Source organism: Homarus americanus, unplaced genomic scaffold (assembly GCF_018991925.1).
Source record: "Homarus americanus isolate GMGI-L3 unplaced genomic scaffold, GMGI_Hamer_2.0 scaffold55524, whole genome shotgun sequence".
NCBI classification, from domain to species: Eukaryota; Metazoa; Arthropoda; class Malacostraca; order Decapoda; family Nephropidae; genus Homarus; species Homarus americanus.
In genome coordinates, this window is record NW_024714121.1 from 340,151 (window position 1) to 355,261 (window position 15,111).

Here is a 15,111-nt window from a genome sequence, read left to right on the forward strand (position 1 = left end):
CACCACTAACCCACCTCACCACTAACCCACCTCACCACTAACCCACCTCACCACTAACCCACCTCACCACTAATCCACCTCATCATTAAACCACTACCACTTACCCACCTCACCACTAATCCACCTCACCACTATTCCACCTCACCACTAATCCAATTTCACCACTATTCCACCTCACCACTAATCCACCTCACCACTAATCCACCTCACCACTAATCCACCTCACCACTAATCCACCTCACCACTAATCCACCTCACCACTAATCCACCTCACCATTAAACCATCGCCACTAACCACAACAAAACGTTCGTCGTGGTACAAAATGAGATGCGTTTACTCCAGTGCTTTGAGTTGGCCCAAAATTTCATTATTTCTTCGTTCATTAGCTTTTCTCAAGAGTAATTACGGCAATGGCTTCATTCCCTCGTTCAATTAGAGTAAAATAATTACATTACATTACCAACCAGACTCACCCTGCCCCCCCCTCCTCCTCCCCCTCCTTCTCCCCTACTTTCCCTCATACCCCTTCTATCTCCACACCCTCATATCCCCCCCTCCTTTTCTTCTTACTTGCCCCCTCCTCCCTCCTCCCCTCTTCTTCTTTCTTCCTCCTCATCCAAAACCCTTTTTCTTCCTTCCCTCCTCCTCCCCCCTCCCACACCATCACCTTCTTCCTCTCCCTCCATCACCACCCCCCCTTTTCCTCACCCCCTCCTCCTCCTCCTTCCACACCATCACCTTCTTCTCTCTCCCTCCATCACCCACACCCTCTCTTCCCTCCCCTCCCTCCTACACCATCACCTTTCTTCCTCTCCCTCCATCACCCACCTCTTCCTCCCTCCCTCCTCTCACACCATCACCTCTTCCTCTCTCCTCCATCACCACCCCTTCTTCCCTCCCTCCATCACCACCCCCTCTTCTTCCCTCCCTCCCTCCCTCCTCCCTCCTACACCATCACCTTCTTCCTCTCCCTCCATCACCCACTCCCCCTTCTTCCCTCCTCCCTCCTCCTGCACCATCACCTTCTTCCCTCTCCTCCCATCACTCACTCCCCTCTTCTTCTTCCCTCCCTCCCTCCATCACTCCACCCCTCTTCTTCCTCCTCCCCTCCCACACCATCACCTTCTTCCCTCTCTCCATCACCCAATTTCTTCCCTCCTCCCTCCATCACTCCAACTTCTCTTCTTCCCTCCCTCCTCCCACACCATCATCACCTTCTTCCCTCCTCCATCACCCCCCCTTCCTCCCCTCCCTCCATCACCAACCTCTTCTTCCCTCCCTTCCTCCCACACCATCACCTTTCTTTCCTCTCTCCATCACCCACCCCTTTCTTCCTCCTCCTCTCTGCTTGGCGTGCATTTAAATACTTTAATTTCTGTTTCGCTAATAATGCCACCGAAAGAAACAAGTATTGGGGTTTTATTTTTAGAAGAGAAAGCCCCCTTCATTATATCAAATTACACTGCAACAATCTCCAAACTTAAAAAGAGACTTGAAGGTTCATAAGCAGTAGTCGTGGAGGGGAGGGATGGGAGGGGAGGAGAGGGAATGAAGGGAAGTTAAATGAAATACGTGTCTATAATATATATATATACTCCTGGTGTTATACGAAGGTAAAAGAAGCCGAAAAAAATAATAATCTCAAGGTATCAGGAGAAGTAAGATAAAGATGGAGACAAGAACGAGAGCTTCCTACTGGTTGGGTTAAGCTGTTCTTGGGGAGTTATGCCTCACGTGCGGTAAACATTCATTAGTCGGGTCAGGAAGGGGTGGCGTTGGGCTGACTAAATGCAGCCTTAGGAAGGAAGGATGTGGGAGGCGGTGGAGGGCGGTGGGAGGAAGGTGGGAGGGCGGGTGTGGGAGGGCGAGTGTGGGAGGGTGGGTGTGGGAAGGCGGGTGTGGGAGGACGGGTGTGAAAGAAGTATGTAAATCAGGAAAGAAAAAAAAATACGAATGTAGAATGAAAGAACATTACAGAGGAAAGAGAATATGGAATAGGAAGGAACGTAGACGGGAAGAGAAGAAGTTCGTGAAGGGAAGAAGGAGCGAGTCATTGTGATAACATGACCTCATAGGCAGGGTCTTCATTAATGGTCTCTTGTGCCATTAAAGTGGAGTATACACGACCACCAGGAGTCAGGGAGGACCCATTAGTGGGGGAGGGGGGAATGGGTGGGAGATAGGGGACGGATAAGGGAGGATGTAATTTTTGAGACTTCCAATGGGGACATGAGGAATAGGTAGGAGGTAGCGAAGTCATGGGTGATGTTTGGAAACTTGTAATGGGGTAGAGGGAATTTAGACATGAATGGGGAACGAGGGAACTATTAGAAAAAAAATTAATGGAGAGAAACCGAAATTAATGGGGACAAAGGCGAGTTATGAGGACCATAATGGGGAAGACAAAAAAAGACCCATAAAAGGACTTAATAATCACAAAGAAAGTCTAAGGAAACTTAATGGGGGAATAAATGGGGAAACATCAAAGAATGGAGGGGGGGGAGGGGAAAGTTATGAGGAGGGAGTAGAGACGTAAAGAGGACGATGATGAATGGATAATGACGAGATATAAATGACAGAAGAAGGAATGGGAAAATGAAGGATTGAATAAGACATCGGTGTAAATATCGGAAACTTATACTCGCGATAATTGGAGAGAGAGAGAGAGAGAGAGAGAGAGAGAGAGAGAGAGAGAGAGAGAGAGGCGCCAATAAATGAGGAAAAAAAGGAGGAAAAAAGAAAAGATCCTTGAGCACCCGACAGGAAAATTATTATTCATCCGTAAGTCAGAATTAAGAGAATTATCATTTACCGACAGATCAGGTTTTACCGACAGATCATGGCAAGAATTATCATTTACCGACAGAGCATGAGATGAGATAATTTTTACGTACCAATAATCTAGGACGTGGTAATTTTGTTTACAGACAGAATTATCCCTTCCGGCGGGTCAGCTGTATTAACATTGTAAAGCAGAGACGGGAAGTAGGAAGAACAACTCTCTCTCTCTCTCTCTCTCTCTCTCTCTCTCTCTCTCTCTCTCTCTCTCTCTCTCTCTCTCTTAAACACCCCACCTTCCTTATTTACACTACATACAAAAACAACTTTAATACCACTACTTATAATAAACAAATACTACTGAAATTCCCATAAAACAGAAACTGAATTAATAACACATGGCCTCAAAGTATTACTAGCCTGTGATACAAGAATTCCGTTCCAGCGCGACAGTTTAGAAAGTTATTTAATTCCTCAGAGTATATGTGGTGTTGTGTAACAGTGTCTTCCTGCAGCAGAGGTCAAGGTTGTGTGGTGTATCTGAGGGAAGGAAGCAAGGGAACTAGTGAAGGCGGACGAGGAGGAGTGGGAGGAGGAGGAGGAGCAGGAGGAGGAGCATGTGGACAGGCAGTGATTGATTGGTGATTGGTTGGTGACGGTTGTTTAGCAGGTGTGTGGTTGTTAGGTATTGGTGGAGGTACAGTACAGGAAATTGTGTCAGCGTGAAAGCATTATCGACTATGAAAAATCACACACACACACTTATTATCATTTATACCCCCCCCCCACTCGACAAAGTTCCCAGGTGACCCCAGTTACATAAACCAATTACTGTAACGAACCTTCATTGTACAAAATCATCACAACAAGACACTTCTACCCACCCTGAAGATCTCCCTTAACCCGCCAGCTACAACAAACAATACTAATTCAACTAACACTCATAACAATCATTAGCACACGGAACAAGAGTGACCTCACCCCTATGGAGGTCAATAGGGGGCGCCGAAGAATCAAAGAGGTCATAAAGATGTGTGGTTTAATAAGACAATAGCCTTCGTACCCGTATATGACCTCTTAGCGTATTTAAGAGGGATGTTCATGCTAAATAGAAAGGTCTTAGCTCTCTTGGTTGAGCATTTAGGGCACGGAAACGTATATAAACCTAACCATCAGACAGAAGAAGAGAGAAACGGAAGGGTGATGAGAGGAAGGGATGAGAGACAAGAAAGGGAAAGGAGGAGAGACGGGAAAGGAAAGGAAGGAGAGAGTAGACACTACTATATCGTTCTTTTGGATGATAAACGAGACACAAAATCGGGATTATCAACGCCACTTTAGTCCCCGATACGAGACATGAAATCGGGATCATCAACGTCCCCGACACGAGACATAAAATCGGGATCATCAACGTCACTTTAGTCCCCGACACGAGACATAAAATCAGGACCATCAACGTCACTTTTAGTCCCCGACACGAGACAGGCAAAATCGGGATCATCAACGTCCTCGACACGAGACACAAAATCGGGATTATCAACGCCACTTTAGTCCCCGATACGAGACATGAAATCGGGATCATCAACGTCCCCGACACGAGACATAAAATCGGGATCATCAACGTCACTTTAGTCCCCGACACGAGACATAAAATCAGGACCATCAACGTCACTTAAAAGTCCTTGTTGTTAACGAGGTGAAATCACTTTGTCGGTGGCAGTTGAGACACGCGACTTGTCACAGTAATGTGTTACAACGGGGCTGTCACTGCCACTCCAGCCAGGCGCCGTCAACTGTGGCTAACAAGACACAGTTACCACACACGACCACCAACCCATAAATCAACCTGAAAATAGACCGAGTCACAATCATTTTTCCCTCGCTCTCCCAAGGTCGAAATTGGCCGCCGGTTCGTTAGGCGGATACCTCGACTGCCCCGCATTAGGGGTGAGGGAGATGGGAAGAGAGAGAGAGAGAGAGAGAGAGAGAGAGAGAGAGAGAGAGAGAGAGAGAGAGAGAGAGAGAGAGAGAGAGAGAGAGAGGAGATGTGATGATGTAAGAGGAAGAAGAAGAGGAAATAAGGACTTTGGAAGGAAGGAACATCCGAACATTATAAAGGTACAACACACACACACACACACACACACACACACACACACACACACACGTAACTAACAGTGTGCTGGTGGCGGCAGAGGGGTGTCCTAAACTGGCCCTCTGGTATCACTATGGAGAATAGGACAGACGAACGTATTCAAGTAACTAAGAGTGACGCGGATCCTAGAGGCATTAAGGTTCATATCCCAGGAAATAACACGAACCATTTATCCATTGGGGTTCAAATGTGCCACGTACGGTCATAATGAACCTTCCTATATCACGTTCCATATGCTATTCAAGACCACGAACCCCATTCACCCTGTGGTTCATATATCAGACAAGAAGAATAAAGCACCCACTAGGTCTCTGGAGTTCATATTGCCATGTGGGGAATCGAACCCATTACCCCTGGAGCGTATATGCCATCCGGACCCGAACCCACGAACTCGCGATGCTGACCTGACTTTCAAGGACTCGATTCGGCATGTTGGCGGGACAGAGGCAAGTAAACATTGGTACTAAGTGCTGTGTGTATGTTGGTCTGAGATGCCAACTTGAGACTGATTTGATTCTTAGATATAATGCTGTTATAAATTATCTTCCAAGTAAATAATATCGAGTGTGTGAGTGAAAGAAAGGATGGCAGTGAGAGAGAGAGAGAGAGAGAGAGAGAGAGAGACTAGCTGAGGGATGGAGGGTGGGAGAGATTCGTTGATTGCGTGGGAATTTGAAGACCGACAAAGAAACGTGCGCTTCATCACGATTTTGAGTTAGAGTTTTGGAGGATTTCTGAAGAATTTCAATGTATGGCACAACCCGCTCCCTCCCCCCCCCCAACATAACCCTCCCCAACCCCCTACATTTCGTCCCCTATGAACCCAATTATATCGCAGTTAATGAGGCCTTTAGGGCACACACAATCACACACACACACACACACACACACACACACACACACACACACACACACACACACACACATACACACACACACACACACCAAAGGATTATATTCTCATATCGACGACAAATGTAACACATAAGTTTATCTCTGCATTGAAAAAAAGCATATTGAGTCTTCAATAATATTCAAAATTAGTTCCGTTCTTCACCTTTACTCTTGACTTCCCCGTCCTATCTTCTCTCTCAACCCAACCTTTCTATTTACATAGCTCTTCCTCTAGCTGTCAGACGCCTTCTTTCCTTTCTCTTTCTTCTTCTTCTTCTTCTTCTTCTTCTTCTTCTTCTTCTTCTTCTTCTTCTTCTTCTTCTTCTTCTTCTTCTTCTTCTTCTTCTTCTTCTTCTTCTTCTTCTTCTTCTTCACTTTCACCAAGACAACAATTCTCGACTTCCTATCACCATCAATCCTCTATCCTCCCCTACCAACGAGCTCAACACTATCACCACTCCAACACCTAAGTTCCTAATCACCGTCCACCACCACTACTAACATATCCATATCACTATCACCACCACAACCCTTCTAGTTCCAGTTCCCCAACACCACCACTCTTACGACAACATCTGCCACCATCTCTCACCATCACAACCATCTGTCACCATCATTACCATCTATCACCATCACCACCAGCTGTCACCATCACCATCATCTGTCACCATCATCAACAGCTGTCACCATCATGTGTCATCAACACAACTACCTGTCACCACCACCATCTGTCACCAACACCACCATCTGTCACCAACACCACCATCTGTCACCAACACCTCTACCTGTTACTACCACCATCTGTCCTCACCACTACCACCATCTGTCACTACCACCACCCAGCCACTGTGGTCTGCCCCTTCGTGCATTGATTTAAGTCAAAATTTCGTCGAGGAAAATGCAAAGTTAACGAACCGGTTACCTCCGCCAGCGCACCGTTGACGTCTAGGACAATTTGAGGTTGTCAGAGTCGTTTGGTGATTGTCCGATGGTTGTTTGTCAATTGTTAGCCGGATGTTTGTCCAGGGACCCGACCACCACACCGCTGAGCTGGCGTGGGTGGGGGGGGGGGAGGGGGGGCTCTCTCCCACTCCTACTCCCTGATCTTCTGCTGCAATCTCAAGGCAGCGTCGGCAGTCAACATTTTTTGACAATTACAGAGTACAGCAACTGTGTCACGGCTTATACTTAATGACGATTACAGACTAAGTTCAAGTTTGTCTTTTATCACGACTACAGACTGAGTTTACTTGTATTTCATAACGACTACAGACCAAGTTCAAGTTTGTGTCCTGACGATTACAGATTACAGGGACAGTGTTAAGTTTTTCTTTCATGGCAATTACAAAGCTAGAGCTGCGATTAGTTTAATTTCTCTTCTTATTATGAATGCAGAAGACCCTCGACTATATTTAAATACCGTTCAAAATAAAAGTTACAAGATTTTATCACGATTTCAAAGTACAGAAACAGTGTTTAAACTGTAACGATGTAAATTTATTTATTCCACAACAATAACACAATACAGAGGCCGTGTTATATTGTATTTCCGAGTCTTTATCAAACCTGAATATAAATCTGTATGTATATATATTTATTTTTGTACAATTTATAAAAGTTGCGTACGACTGTATAACTTCCGCAGTGATGACCTGACCCAAGTTGATGATGACAGAGCCTTCCCTTTCTTCGTTGTCTTCAAGTCAGTTTTCACTCTTAAGTCTTGAGCACTTTTCGTCTCTTTTAGCTTTCCTTCTGCATTTTTTCATATAACCTTTTCGTTCATTAAGTTATTCAAATATATTTCGATTTTTTTTGGGGGTAGGGGGAACTGAGTGACTTACAGAGGCGGGAGTTAATCTTTGCACCAGAGAACAACAACAACAAATCGCTCAGATAATTGAGAGAGACTATTGAGAATGTAACCCCATTCTCCTGTAAGAACACTTTATCTAATCTCTCTCTCTCTCATTGGTCAAACTTCTTATCAAACTCCGTATTCACTAGAGTCTCAGTGCAAATTTGACATCATTTTGGTGAAGTAGTTCGGTGTCCTAAGATACGTTCTCACATCCCGAATTTAGGAGAAATTTTGAACGTACGTGTATCTTTGTGACTTGGGGGTCTCCTTGCGCTCACACTAACAGCAATCAGTTCCCTTCTTCTTCTCCTCCCAGATACATCTTATGGATTCGCCCTTTCGCTCTCCTTCTCTTTACCTTCTTAAGCCATTCCTCCTCTTCTCTCCTACACTACCAGACATTTCTTCTCCCTCACACCTCGCCACAAACTCCTACCTCACACCTCGCCACAAACTTCTCCCTCACTCCCTCACACCTCGCCACAAACTTCTCCCTCACACCTCGCCACAAACTCCTCCCTCACACATACAAACTCCTCCCTCTACACCTCGCCACAAACTTCTCCCTCACACCTCGACACAAACTTCTCCTCACACCTCGCCACAAGCTTCTCCCTCATCTCGCCGACTCCTCCCCTCCCCTCGACACAAACTTCTCCCTCCTCCGCCACAAATTCTCCCTCACACCTCGCCACAAACTTCTCCCTCACACCTCATACAAACTTCTCCCTCACACCTCTGCACAAACTCCTCCCATACAACCTCGCCACAAATTCTTCCCTCACACCTCTCGCCACAAACTTCCTCACACCTCGCCACAAACTCCTCCCTCACACCTCGCCACAAACTTCTCCCTCACACCTCGCCACAAACTTCTCCCTCACACCTCGCCACAAACTTCTCCCTCACACCTCGCCACAAACTTCTCCCTCACACCTCGCCACAAACTTCTCCCTCACACCTCGCCACAAACTTCTCCCTCACACCTCGCCACAAACTTCTCCCTCACACCTCGCCACAAACTTCTCCTCACACCTCGCCACAAGCCTCCTCCCCTCACACCTAGCCACAAGCTTCTCCCTCACACCTCGCCACAAACTCCTCCCTCACACCTCGACACTAAACTTCTCCCTCCACACACTCTACAAACTTCTCCCTCACACCTCCTTACAAAACTCCTCCCCTCACACACCTAATACAAACTTCTCCTCACACCTCACCACAAACTCCTCCCTCACACCTCTATACAAACTCCTCCCTCACACCTAGCCACAAACTCCTCCCTCACACCTAGCCACAAACTTCTCCCTCACACCTCGCCACAAACTTCTCCCTCACACCTCGCCACAAACTCCTCCCTCTTCCCTTCACAGACATTGCCGTAGACTTCCCCTTCCTCAAAAACAGACCCCTCCTTATTCCCCATCGCGCTCCATCACCCCCTTCCCTATCTTTCTCTATCCCTCCTTCACATATCCTTCCCTCACACATCCCTACAACCCTATCCCTAACCCCCCCCCCCTTTCATCCCCTCACCCTCTTCTGCCACAGTAACCACCCGTCAAAGACTCTTCCACCTCCTTCTCCCTTAACAAGACAGATGAGGAGGAGGGAGGGAGGAGTACAAGGAAGAGGAAAAGGATAGAGGAGTAGAAGGAAGACAAAGAGGGAGGGAGGAAGAGTAGGAGAGGGAGGGAGGAGTACGAGGGGGAGGGAGAGAAGGGGCTCTCCCCAGGACAGAAGGCCGTGATTGCCCCCTCCCTCCCCTCCTCCCTTCCTTCCCCTCCAGAAATCACATCTTAGTTTGCCTGCTCATCATTCCTCAGAGTCCCTCTCTATAATCAAGTCATTTTCTTCGTTAACTTTGAGTCAATTGGGGGTAATTTCTAAAATGCCACCTGGCACTTATTTGCAAATCCGCGAAATCAGAAGTAAATGTCCAAACAATTTAAATTGCAAATCTGGGGACTTACAAAGCCAGCCGGCGGTTCCTTCACCACACAAAGTTACTTGTTCTGTCCCTCTGAGTGAAGGAGGGGGGGTAGGCAGAGAAAGGTGAGGTGAGAAGAGAGAGCGGGAAAATAGAATATAGCGAGAGAAAGGGAGGTAAGATGAAGAGAAAAGCTAGGATAACGCAAGGATGGAAGGAAGGAAGAGGAAATAATAGAAAAGAGAAAAAGTGTTTGTATAATCATGCGCGCGCAAGTGTGTCCGTGCGAGTGTGCAGGCGTGCGTGCGTTTGTGTACGTGCGTGTGGTTAGTACAAACACACCCGACGTCGCGCTTGAGGGGGGCGGAGTCGTGTGGGGAGCCAGGATCATACTGTGGGTAGGCGGGGGCATGAGGGTCGTGCTGTCGAAGACAGGCTTGGAATAGCTGGTGTAGTCCTATAGACACCAAGGGTCGTGGTGATGATGCCGTGTTGTAGGCCTGTGTCGTTCTTTAGGGACTGGGATCATATGTGATATCTGGAGTCATGTTTTATGGGCCAGAGTCATGCTGTACAGGTGTGGTGTGCTGTGTGGAGCCAGGGGAGTGGTGCTGTGTGGAGCCAGGGAGTGGTGCTGTGGGCCAGTGGTGCTGTGTGGGCCAGGAGTGTGCTGTGTGGGCCAGGAGTGTGGTGCTGTGGTGGGCCAGGGTCGTGCTGTGTGGGCCAGGGTCATGCTGGCCAGACCAGAGATCGTGCTGTGTGAACCAGAATCGTGCTGTGTGGGCCAGGAGTCGTGCTGTGTGGGCCAGGGGGTGGTGCTGTGGGCCAGGGAGTGGTGCTGTGTGGGCCAGGGTGGTGCTGTGTGGGCCAGGGTCGTGCTGTGTGGGCCAGGTCGTGCTGTGTGGGCCAGGGTCGTGCTATGAGCCAGGGGTCGTGCTGTGGTGGGTTGGGGATGGGCTGTGTGGGCCAGGGGTCGTGCTGTGTGGGCCAGGGTCGTGCTGTGGCCTGGAGTCGTGCTGGTGGGGGAGGACCTGACTGTAATCGTGCGGCGAGGATCGAGGTCATGCTTGCAGCCACCACGGTACTCCTTGTCCTGTGTGTGTACAGAAGGGGAGGGGCTCGCTAAGGCCACCCTCACATGCCTCTGTGTGTGTTATACATGTAAGTGTCACGAACTCGGCAATACGTACACAAAGCCCACTATTTACCATTCGACCTGCTTGCCTGTACACACGGTCAGGTGCAGGTTATGTACACACACACCAACATGTACACAGAACAACGCCCACGTCTTCCTATGTTTTTTCCACCAAGCCTGTACGTCACGTTCCAGCCCGTTCCGGTCATGCTAGGGTTCCTGCCTAACCCCGTTCCACTCCAGCCAATTCTAGCCCAGACTGTTCCGTTCCAGCCTCTCCCGTTCCAGCCCATCATGCACCATCCCATCCCCGTTCCAGCGGGCCCTAGCAAGCCCGTCCATGCTCAGCACCCGTCCACGTCTGCCCCAGTTCAGCTCACCCTAGCCCATCCCAGACTTGCCCGTCCCACCCCAACCCTGCCCGTCCCACCCCAGCCCGTCCCGTTCCACCCCAACCCGTCCCAGACCTGCCCTGCCCCTCCCTCATAAATTACAGACTAGAGGCTCTTATTAGACTCGTATTAGACTCTGAATGTCCTCTCTGATTGGCGATGAATCATTTTACTTACCTGATTACGTCCTCGGCGGGGAAAACGGAGAGGGGGAGAAAAAGCAATCGACGATCTGGTTCTACGGTTTCGATCTGTCGCGGATTTGATTTGATATTTTTTTGTCTCTTTTAATATTGCGTTTGTGATGTGATCCAGGCGATTTATCATCATACGTCAAATCTATTTTTATTATAACTTCTCGCGTGTGTTTGTGTGTGTGTGTGTGTGTGTGTGTGTGTTTAAAATACTCTGTAGACTCTAATTAACGGCTTAAATAACATTCGTAATATCTCGCTGGGGACATGGGATTCCCTCATTAATATAACCTGCTTTTAAGGCATGTCAAATTTAATCATTTTTATTATTACTCTCTGTCTCTCTCTCTCTCTACAACCTCTGACCTCTGTGGCCCGGCCCCCAAGTGATCGGCTCTACTTTATGACCCACACACCTGTCCACTATACTGATAATATGTCTAATAAATCTTAATCAAGAGTGATGACGACATTATTACATAGCAGCTGTTGATCTCGGGCTGCTCATACTCTGTACTACTTCAGAACCTTCATTTGATCTCTCTCTCATTTCTTAAGAGTATTTCATTTTGGTTTTTGTGTTATTGTGTTTTTTTTCTTCACCTTGATGGGATTTTTATAATGCAGTACAGGATTTATGTTGTGATAATAATAATAATAATAACAATAATATCAACAATAATTCACCACATCTATAACACTCCAGGATGGGGTTCTGCTTGACAGGTCACTCAAACACAATTTCAAGTCAACAAGAGAAAAAAAAACACGTTTAAAAACACAACGTAAAGAATACATTCCTAATATTAATTCAACCAGCTTTTAATTTCCCTCCCGGTAATATTATACGATAACTCAGATAAGAAAAGACTGGGGGGAAAAAATAGAATCAGACTTTATTAATAAAAACGACAATTCTCATCAAAATCAGCGAGGAAAAATAGCAACCACGGACCTTATCGTTAACGACAACTAGGCTAAAAAATGGTGTCATTATCGATAGTACCTGAAACGACAATTTTGTTTATATATCTTCTGTGACTAAGATGATCATTTATGACAACTATATCAAGATAAAACTCTACATCAATGGCAATTATTATATTAAGATCAACATCAATGGCATTTTTCTCAAGATCAAGAACAACTACAATAACAAGTATTCAAATCCTTATAACTTCAACGACAACTCTTACTATTAACAAATAATTCAACCTTAATAACAACGACGATGTACACCGATAAGAAACGACAAAGTTTATCGACGACAATAACGATAGAGTCAACAAAACCTTACTATTAATGACTATCTCAACGACCACTGTTACAAACCACAATCCTCCACGAACAACAACAATAAGCATCAAACGACGACAACCACAATAACTACTCAAACAACGACCACATCAAAATACCAACAACTCTTTATCAACAGCAACTACTATTCTTAACAATCACCATCAACTCTGAACAATCAACCAACATCCCGACACTCGAAAAAACGACAACCACCACAACATCCTCCCCCACCTTCCTTCTACACAACAACGACAACCACTACTCGATGGAACGACACACGGGCCCTGAAAAAAAAAAAATCGGTGCAGCCAAAGTCGGGCAACAATTAAGTTAATGTGTCATGCGGGTATCAACCTTTTCAATGTGGCACTTTTTTTACCATGCGGTGGAATAGCCGAAATTAAACTATCCATCACTCTAATGGAATTCTCATAAGCGGGAATAAAAACGAGAAAAGGTTATACTCGTATATTTCTTTCTTGGGGGAGGGGGAGGGAGGAGGGAGGGAGGGAGGGAGGAGGAGGAGGGGGAGGGAGGGAGGAGGGAGGGAGAGAGAGGGACCAATGATTGGCCTCCCCGTCTATCTCCCCAACACGCTCTCCCAGCTGGCCAGGGGGAGAGAGAGACAAGCTTTCCTGCCCGTGGGTATGATGAGTAGGTAGAGAGCCCCGTCGTGTGATGTCTTAATGAACATGCCCAGTATCCAAAGGGTAGTGGTGAGGGGAGGGGAGAGGAGGATGGAGAAGGGGAACAGGAGGAGGAGTGGGGAGAGGAGGAGGGAGAGGGTGCATGAGAAGCAGGAGAAAGAGAAGAGGAGAAAAGAGGAACAGGAGGAAGTCAGGGGAAGGGAGCAGGGGGAGAAGGGAGAGTAGCAAGAAGAAGAGAGGGAAGAGGAGAGAGGAGGAAGAGAGGGGGGAAAGAAACAAGAGGAAGAGATAAAAGAGGAACACGAGAGGAAGAGGAGGAGTTGGTCAGTTGGAGGAAGGAGGAGAGGAGGATGGGGGAGGAGAGGAGGAGAGGAGGAGAGGAGGAGGAAGGAGGAGGAGGAGGAAGGACCCCCACCCCCCCCTCCTTCACTGGTTGGGTGTGGGTCAGTCTCAACCTACTGCACGGGGATGTTGTAGGTCAGTGTGTCCCTCGTACCAATGGTTTCTCTTGAGTCCTAAAGGTGAGGAGGAGAAGGCGAAGGAAGAATGGGGTGGATGAGGAGGAAGGAGGGGGAGGAGGAGGAGGAACGAGGGGGAGGGAGGAACGAGGGAGGAGGAACGAGGGGGAGGAGGAGGAAAAAAGAGAGTAGGTGGAGGAGGGGGAAGACGAGAAATTGGAGAAAGGGGGAAGGAGGAGATATTGGAGGAGGAAAAGGAGGAAGAGGGGGGATATTGGAGGAAGGGATGGGTAAGAGGAGGAGGGGAAGGGAAGAACGGAGAAAGGGTAAAAGAAGGGATAGAATAGGAAGAGACGTGGAGAAGGAGAAGTAAAACCAGAGAAAGGGAAAATATGGGAAATAATGGAAAGGGAGAGGAGGAGGAGGAGTGCAGGAAAAAAGAACGTGAAAAGTGAAGCCCATTGGTGGACGAGGGTCGATCGCTGCTGCCCAAGTTAAAAAGCAGTTCCCTTACATGATGACACCACTAGTATACCCAGTGACCTGCAGATGGCGCTAGGGGTAGGGGTAAGGTAGAAATGTAAGGGAGGAGAGTGAAGGGTAGACTTAAGAGGAGAACAGCAGAGTATATGGAAGAGTAAAGACAGGGAAAGGAGACGTTACTTTGGGTTGGCTTGGGTTGGGTTGGCTTGGGTGCCTTCTCAGTAGTATAGAAAAGTGGAGGGTTCATACACAAGTATTTATTATTAGTCGAATATCGATTTTTTTTGTTTACATGTCATATTTTGTTTTACATATTGTTTATAAAGTACGACACACACACACACACACACACACACACACACACACACACACACACACACACACATCTTGTACCTTCCAGAAGACGAGACTATTAATTTATGAATGTTAATGGTGTTTGTGTGTCCCTACACTTGAGAAGCTGCAGGTTATATGAGGAAGGGAAGACGTGTGCAATTAAGGAAGTTCCATTGTCGCCAGCAACTGGGAATAATAAATATGAGGGAGCAGGATGTTGGTTCTGTGTGTGTGTGTGTGTGTGTGTGTGTGTGTGTTTCCTACTAGGCAAGAGTGACTCAGTTCTAACACAGGTAGGAGAGTAACAGCAGTTTCTTGTCAACATTAGTAGACTTGTAAAATTAACACCTCACTAAGGACAGAAGGAATTGGGGGTCGTGAGGCAGGAAAGACTGAACACTGACAAGAAGAGCTACGGTGGGTCTACATTCATCACCTCCCTGCCCCCCCCCTCCTCCCCCCACGCCTCCCTCGTCATTAAGGTGAGGACAGTACACCAGGTGAGGACAAACATGACCACTATAAAGGGTAAACTCGTAAGAAAA

At 47.2% G+C, this 15,111-nt stretch overlaps 1 protein-coding gene across 4 annotated transcripts in view; it reads right to left on the reverse strand.

Moving 5' to 3' along the window:
• LOC121875690 (insulin gene enhancer protein ISL-2B-like) overlaps positions 1–15,111 on the reverse strand; it is a 317,957-nt gene that overhangs the window by 231,470 nt on the left and 71,376 nt on the right. The window lies entirely within an intron of this gene.